We start from the raw sequence: 8,362 nt of genomic DNA on the forward strand, positions 1-8,362 counted from the left end.
AAGCTCCTCTTCAGTTCTGAAACTAAAATCCAATAACCTCAAGTGAACAATCCAAATCATCTCTGAAATCTGTGCCTTGGAAGGAGGGGAGGGATGGGGGTGGCAGCCCAGGCCTTTATGAATCCCATTACACCAAAGCGTGGGTATGACCTGCTCATGGGAACATAACCCAGCGGTGATGGAGGATAAGGAAAAAAGATTTAAATGTGCTTTCACTTACGGCCGTGCAATATGAAAAACAAATCTAAACATTTGTCTGTAGAATCAGGTGATGATTGGCTGTCTGCTGTCTCAAGGGGGGCAGGAAAATGGTCCATGCACCTGCCACCTAATTCAGTTTAAAACCTGACACATTTACCAGGAGCGGGCTGGCATAATGAAGTTCATTCAGGCAGTCAGTGGAGTCAATAACTTATCCTCAACTGCTTTTGTTTCAGCAGCGGCGGTGCCTCTGATCGGCTGAGGTACTTATTCAAGCAAAATTTATTTTCAATTGCCGGCCATAATGCCGTGGGTACAAGCCTGGTTTGACAGAACCTTTTGCTCAAGGCTATACTATTGTTAAAGTTTGTGTCCATTGTCTGGGGTCTTTGATCTGTCAAAGCTGCTTAACAAGCTGGTTAAAAACTGTTTCAGATAACAGGTGTGTCCTTTGAGGGCACAGGGACATTTTTCAGCTCCTTTAAAAGGCTGATTTGAGGATTGACTAAAATTTACAAGCTGGTTGGTGGTGATGTATGTAAAGCACTTTTAAAACAAGAAACTGAGATTTAATGTCTTTACTTCCTTGGATTTCTGCAGCCAGCAATCTTTTTAAAGGAGAGACTTAAGAGACGTGTCGTTGTTGTTGTTGTTGTTTTAACCAAGTCAGGTGTTAAATTGTTTGTATGTAGATTTGCATGGAATCAGGGCCAAAGTTCAACGTGCACTAGAGGAGAGAGAGGCGGCTGCAACGCCCAAGCAAAGGCCCCTGTAGCTGCCTGTGGTCCGCTGGTGGTCAACCACTTACTTCCTAAAAATCCAAAAGTCTTCTAACTTCCAGAAAGGGCAAACTGACAGCAAAGGGTGATATGCACGCCATAGAGAGGGTTGAAAATGTACTCCTTGTCCTAGCTTTGGTGCCAGAAAAACCAAAATTAGATGTTACAGAGGTTCTTTTTGGGGGGGCCAAGTTATTTCTTCCTATTAGTTTCGGAAACATCCTCATATTTTTCTGAGGGGACATACACCCACAGCTGCCTCTTTTCAAGTCTATCGTGAACTTCTTATTCCCTTCCCTTCTATGGCAGTAATTTTGTTTTGGCTGAAGATTAATGGACCTAAAAAGAGGTGGGGACTTGAACCAGGGGGCACAATTGGGTTGTTTACGCTCTTCATCTGCATAAAGCTGACTCAAGTTCACCAAACCTTCTTTGAGAAGGAGTAGAAATTAACTCTGCTTAGAAACCTTGGCAAAATAACTTCCACTACACAACCAGTTTTCTAGGTATTTCTAAATTGAGTCAGAAATAGGAAAATTGAAATTCAAGAACTCAACAGTATCTTTTTGGTCCAAAATCATCCCTGAAAAACAAAACCAACAAAGTTTACCTAAAATAATTACATGCATTAGTTTTCTTTCTAAAGTAGTTAAGTCTGAAGGCAGCTACTTATTTATTTATTTGTTTGTTTATTATTTATTGGCCACACTGCACGGCTTGTGGGATCTTAGTTCCCCAACAAGGGGTTGAACCTGCACCCTTGGCACTGAAACCACGGAGTCCTAGCCACTGGACCGCCAGGGAATGTCCCGAAGGCAGCATTATACCTTGAAGTTTCATTAAAGATCTCTAAAAGAGGAGGTTAAAAAGGAAATGAGTAGGAAATTTATATTTTAAAAAATAATTTAAAACTTCTTTCCCCAAGTCAAAGCAAAACAAAGCAAAATAAAGCAGAAGGAATATAGATAATATGCTTACTGAAAATGAAAAACCCTCACTATATGCAAAACGTCCTCATTACATATAAATGTTAGGGACATCCTCAATAATGGGAAAGGGAAGGGAGAACCAATAAATCACTTGCGGAAGTGTGGTTAGTTATGACAGGAAAAAATCAATTTTGGTTCTCACCCTGCACCATACTCCAAAATAATTCCCAGGTGGAGACACTATAGTTTACATTTGAGTGGAGGCTGTTTAAATTGGGGCAAGATATTTGCTTTGCTAATCCTGATCCATAAATTACTGCTCATTCATAAAATGGGGACAATTATTGTAGCTACCTAAAGAAAATGTTTTAGGATTAAACATGATAATTATTAAAAAGTAAGTTTGGGGCCTCCCTGGTGGCACAGTGGTTGAGAATCTGCCTGCCAATGCAGGGGACACGGGTTCGAGCCCTGGTCTGGGAAGATCCCACATGCCGCGGAGCAACTAGGCCCGTGAGCCACAATTACTGAGCCTGCACGCCTGGAGCCTGTGCTCTGCAACAAGAGAGGCCGCGATAGTGAGAGGCCCGCGCACCGTGATGAGGAGTGGCCCCCACTTGCCGCAACTAGAGAAAGCCCTCGAACAGAAACGAAGAGCCAACACAGCCATAAATAAATAAATAAATAGAGACTTCCGGGTAAGATGGCGGAAGAGTAAGACGCGGAGATCACCTTCCTCCCCACGGATACACCAGAAATACAGCTACACGTGGAACAACTCCTACAGAACACCTACTGAATGCTGGCAGAAGACCCCAGACCTCCCAAAAGGCAAGAAACTCCCCACATACCTGGGTAGGGCAAATCGGAGAGATTCCCGCACAGAGGATCGGTGCCGAGCGGCACTCACCAGCCCGAGAGGCTTGTCTGCTCGCCCGCCAGGGCGGGCGGCGCTGGAAGCTGAGGCTCGGGCTTCGGTCAGAGCGCAGGGAAAGGACTGGGGCTGGCGGCGAGAACTCAGCCTGAAGGGGGCTAATGTGCCACAGCTAGCCGGCAGGGAGTCCGGGAAAACTCTGGAGCTGCCGAAGAGGCAAGAGACTTTTACTTACCTCTTGGTTTCCTGGTGCGCGAGGAGAGGGGATTAAGAGCGCTACTTAAAGGGGCTCCACAGACGGGCGCGAGTCACGACTGAAAGCGCGGAGCCCAGTGACGGGCGTGGGACGCTGGGGCTGCTGCTGCCGCCGCCAAGAAGCCTGTGTGCGAGCGCAGGTCACTGTCCACACCGCCCTTCCGGGAGCCTGTGCAGCCCGCCACTGCCGGGGTCCCGGGATCCAGGGGCGGCTTCCCTGGGAGAACGCACGGCGCGCCTCGGGCTGGTGCAACGTCACGCCGACCTCTGCCGCTGCAGGCTCGCCACGCACTCCGTGCCCCTCCCTCCCGCCCGGCCTGAGTGAGCCAGAGTCCCCGAAGAGGCTGCTCCTTTAACCCTGTCCTGTCTGAGCGAAGAACAGACGCCCTCCGGCGACCTACACGCAGAGGCGGGGCCAAATCCAAAGCTGAGACCCAGGAGCTGTGAGAACAAAGAAGAGAAAGGGAAACCTCTCCCAGCAGCCTCAGAAGCAGCGGATTAAAGCTCCACAATCAACTTGATGTACCCTGCATCTGTGGAATACATGAATAGACAACAAATCATCCCAAATTGAGGAGCCAGGAGTCAGTGCTGTGCCTCTGAGGTGGGAGAGCCAACTTCAGGACACTGGTCCACAAGAGACCTCCCAGCTCCACATAATATCAAACGGCGAAAATCTTCCAGAGATCTCCATCTCAACACCAGCACCCAGCTTCACTCAACGACCAGCAAGCTACAGTGCTGGACACCCTATGCCAAACAACTAGCAAGACAGAAACACAACGCCACCCATTAGCAGAGAGGTGGCCTAAAATCATAAAAAGTCCGCAGACACCCCAAAACACACCACCAGACGTGGACCTGCCCACCAGAAAGACAAGATCCAGCCTCATCCACCAGAACACAGGCACTAGTACCTTCCACCAGGAAGCCTACACAACCCACTAAACCAACCTTAGCCACTGGGGACAGACACCAAAAACAACGGGAACTACGAACCTGCAGCCTGCAAAAAGGAGACCCCAAACACAGTAACATAAGCAAAATGAGAAGACAGAAAAACACACAGCAGGAGAAGGAACAAGATAAAAACCCACCAGACCTAACAAATGAAGACGTAATAGGCAGTCTACCTGAAAAAGAATTCAGAATAATGATGGTAAAGATGATCCAAGATTCTATTTTCCAGATCCAAAATCTTGGAAATAGAATAGACAAAATGCAAGAAACAGTTAACAAGGACCTAGAAGAACTAAAGATGAATCAAGCATTGATTTAAAACACTATACATGAAATAAAAAATACTCTAGATGGGATCAATAGCAGAATAACTGAGGCAGAAGAACGGATAAGTGAGATGGAAGATAAAATAGTGGAAATAACTGCTGCAGAGCAAAATAAAGAAAAAAGAATGAAAAGAACAGAGGACAGTCTCAGAGACCTCTGGGACAACATTAAACGCACCAACATTCGAATTATAGGGGTTCCAGAAGAAGAAGAGAAAAAGAAAGGGACTGAGAAAATATTTGAAGAGATTATAGTTGAAAACTTCCCTAATATGGGAAAGGAAATAGTTAATCAAGTCCAGGAAGCACAGAGAGTCCCATACAGAATAAATCCAAGGAGAAATACGCCAAGACACATATTAATCAAACTGTCAAAAATTAAACACAAAGAAATCATATTAAAAGCAGCAAGGCAAAAACAACAAATAACGCACAAGGGAATCCCCATCAGGATAACAGCTGATCTCTCAGCAGAAACTCTACAAGCCAGAAGGGAGCGGCAGGACATAATTAAAGTGATGAAGGAGAAAAACCTGCAACCAAGATTACTCTACCCAGCAAGGATCTCATTCAGATATGATGGAGAAATTAAAACGTTTACAGACAAGCAAAAGCTGAGAGAGTTCAGCACCACCAAACCAGCTTTACAACAAATGCTAAAGGAACTTCTCTAGGCAAGAAACACAACAGAAGGAAAAGACCTACAATAACGTAGCCAAAACAATTAAGAAAATGGGAATAGGAACATACATATCGATAATTACCTTAAATGTAAATGGACTAAATGCTCCCACCAAAAGACACAGATTGGCTGAATGGATACAAAAACAAGACCCATATATATGCTGTCTACAAGAGACCCACTTCAGACCTAGAGACGCATACAGACTGAAAGTAAAGGGATGGAAAAAGATATTCCATGCAAATGGAAACCAAAAGAAAGCTGGAGTAGCAATTCTCATATCAGACAAAATAGACTTTAAAATAAAGACTACTAGAAGAGACAAAGAAGGACACTACATAATGATCAAGGGATCGATCCAAGAAGAAGATATAACAATTGTAAATATTTATGCACCCAACATAGGAGCACCTCAATACATAAGGCAAATACTAACAGCCATAAAAGGAGAAATCGACAGTAACACACTCATAGTAGGGGACTTTAACACCCCACTTTCACCAATGGACAGATCTTCCAAAATGAAAATAAATAAGGAAACACAAGCTTTAAATGATACATTAAACAAGATGGACTTAATTGATATTTATAGGACATTCCATCCAAAAACAACAGAATACACATTTTTCTCAAGTGCTCATGGAACATTCTCCAGGATAGATCATATCTTGGGTCACAAATCAAGCCTTGGTAAATTTAAGAAAATTGAAATTGTATCAAGTGTCTTTTCTGACCACAATGCTATGAGACTAGATATCAATTACAGGAAAAGAGCTGTAAAAAATACAAACACATGGAGGCTAAACAATACACTACTCAATAACGAAGTGATCACTGAAGAAATCAAAGAGGAAATTTAAAAATACCTAGAAACAAATGACAATGGAGACACGACGACCCAAAACCTATGGGATGCAGCAAAAGCAGTTCTAAGAGGGAAGTTTATAGCAATACAATCCCACCTTAAGAAACAGGAAACATCTCGAATAAACAACCTAACCTTGCACCTAAAGCAATTAGAGAAAGAAGAACAAAAACACCCCAAAGTTAGCAGAAGGAAAGAAATCATAAAAATCAGATCAGAAATAAATGAAAAAGAAATGAAGGAAACGATAGCAAAGATCAATAAAACTAAAAGCTGGTTCTTTGAGAAGATAAACAAAATTGATAAACCATTAGCCAGACTCATCAAGAAAAGAAGGGAGAAGACTCAAATCAATAGAATTAGAAATGAAAAAGGAGAAGTAACAACTGACACTGCAGAAATACAAAAGATCATGAGAGATTACTACAAGCAACTCTATGCCCATAAAATGGACAACCTGGAAGAGATGGACAAATTCTTAGAAATGCACAACCTGCCAAGACTGACTCAGGAAGAAATAGAAAATATGAACAGACCAATCACAAGCACTGAAATTGAAACTGTGATTAAAAATCTTCCATCAAACAAAAGCCCAGGACCAGATGGCTTCACAGGCGAATTCTATCAAACATTTAGAGAAGAGCTAACACCCATCCTTCTCAAACTCTTCCAAACAATATCAGAGGAAGGAACACTCCCAAACTCATTCTACGAGGCCACCATCACCTTGATACCAAAACCAGGCAAGGATGTCACAAAGAAAGAAAACTACAGGCCAATATCACTGATGAACATAGATGCAAAAATCCTCCACAAAATACTAGCAAACAGAATCCAACAGCACATTAAAAGGATCATACACCATGATCAAGTGGGGTTTATTCCAGGAATGCAAGGATTCTTCAATATACGCAAATCAATCAATGTGATACACCATATTCACAAGTTGAAGGAGAAAAACCATATGATCATCTCAATAGATGCAGAGAAAGCTTTCGACAAAATTCAACACCCATTTATGATAAAAACCCTGCAGAAAGTAGGCATAGAGGGAACTTTCCTCAACATCATAAAGGCCATATATGACAAACCCACAGCCAACATTGTCCTCAATGGTGAAAAACTGAAACCATTTCCACTAAGATCAGGAACAAGACAAGGCTGCCCACTCTCACCACTCTTATTCAACATAGTTTTGGAAGTTTTAGCCACAGCAATCAGAGAAGAAAAGGAAATAAAAGGAATCCAAACTGGAAAAGAAGAAGTAAAGCTGTCACTGTTTGCAGATGACATGATACTATACATAGAGAATCCTAAAGATGCTACCGAAAAACTACTAGAACTAATCAATGAATTTGGTAAAGTAGCAGGATACAAAATTAATGTACAGAAATCTCTGGCATTCCTGTACACTAATGATGAAAAATCTGAAAATGAAATCAAGAAAACACTCCCATTTACCATTGCAACAAAAAGAATAAAATATCTAGGAATAAACCTACCTAAGGAGACAAAAGACCTGTATGCAGAAAATTATAAGACACTGATGAAAGAAATTAAAGATGATACAAATAGATGGAGAGATATACCATGCTCCTGGATTGGAAGAATCAATATTGTGAAAATGACTCTACTACCCAAAGCGATCTACAGATTCAATGCAATCCCTATCAAACTACCACTGGCATTTTTCACAGAACTAGAACAAAAAATTTCAAAATTTGTTTGGAAAAACAAAAGACCCCGAATAGCCAAAGCAATCTTGAGAACGAAAAACGGAGCTGGAGGAATCAGGCTCCCTGACTTCAGACTATACTACAAAGCTACAGTAATTAAGACAGTGTGGTACTGGCATAAAAACAGAAAGATAGATCAGTGGATCAGGATAGAAAGCCCAGAGATAAACCCACGCACATATGGCCAACTTATCTTTGATAAAGGAGGCAGGAATGTACAGTGGAGAAAGGACAGCCTCTTCAATAAGTGGTGCTGGGAAAACTGGACAGGGACATGTAAAAGTTTGAGATTAGATCATTCCCTAACACCATACACAAAAATAAGCTCAAAATGGATTAAAGACTTAAATGTAAGGCCAGAAACTGTCAAACTCTTAGAGGAAAACATAGGTAGAACACTCTATGACATAAATCACAGCAAGATCCTTTTGGACCCACCTCCTAGAGAAATGGAAATAAAAACAAAGATAAACAAATGGGACCTAATGAAACTTCAAAGCTTTTGCACAGCAAAGGAAACCATAAACAAGACCAAAAGACAACCCTCAGAATGGGAGAAAATATTTGCAAATGAAGCAACTGACAAAGGATTAATCTCCAAAATTTATAAACAGCTCATGCAGCTCAATAGCAAAAAAGCAAACAACCCAATCCAAAAATGGGCAGAAGACTTAAATAGGCATTTCTCCAAAGAAGATATACAGACTGCCAACAAACACATGAAAGAATGCTCAACATCATTAATCATTAGAGAA

Source organism: Mesoplodon bidens (assembly GCF_964165515.1).
Source record: "Mesoplodon bidens genome assembly, chromosome: 12".
Classification (NCBI taxonomy): Eukaryota; Metazoa; Chordata; class Mammalia; order Artiodactyla; family Ziphiidae; genus Mesoplodon; species Mesoplodon bidens.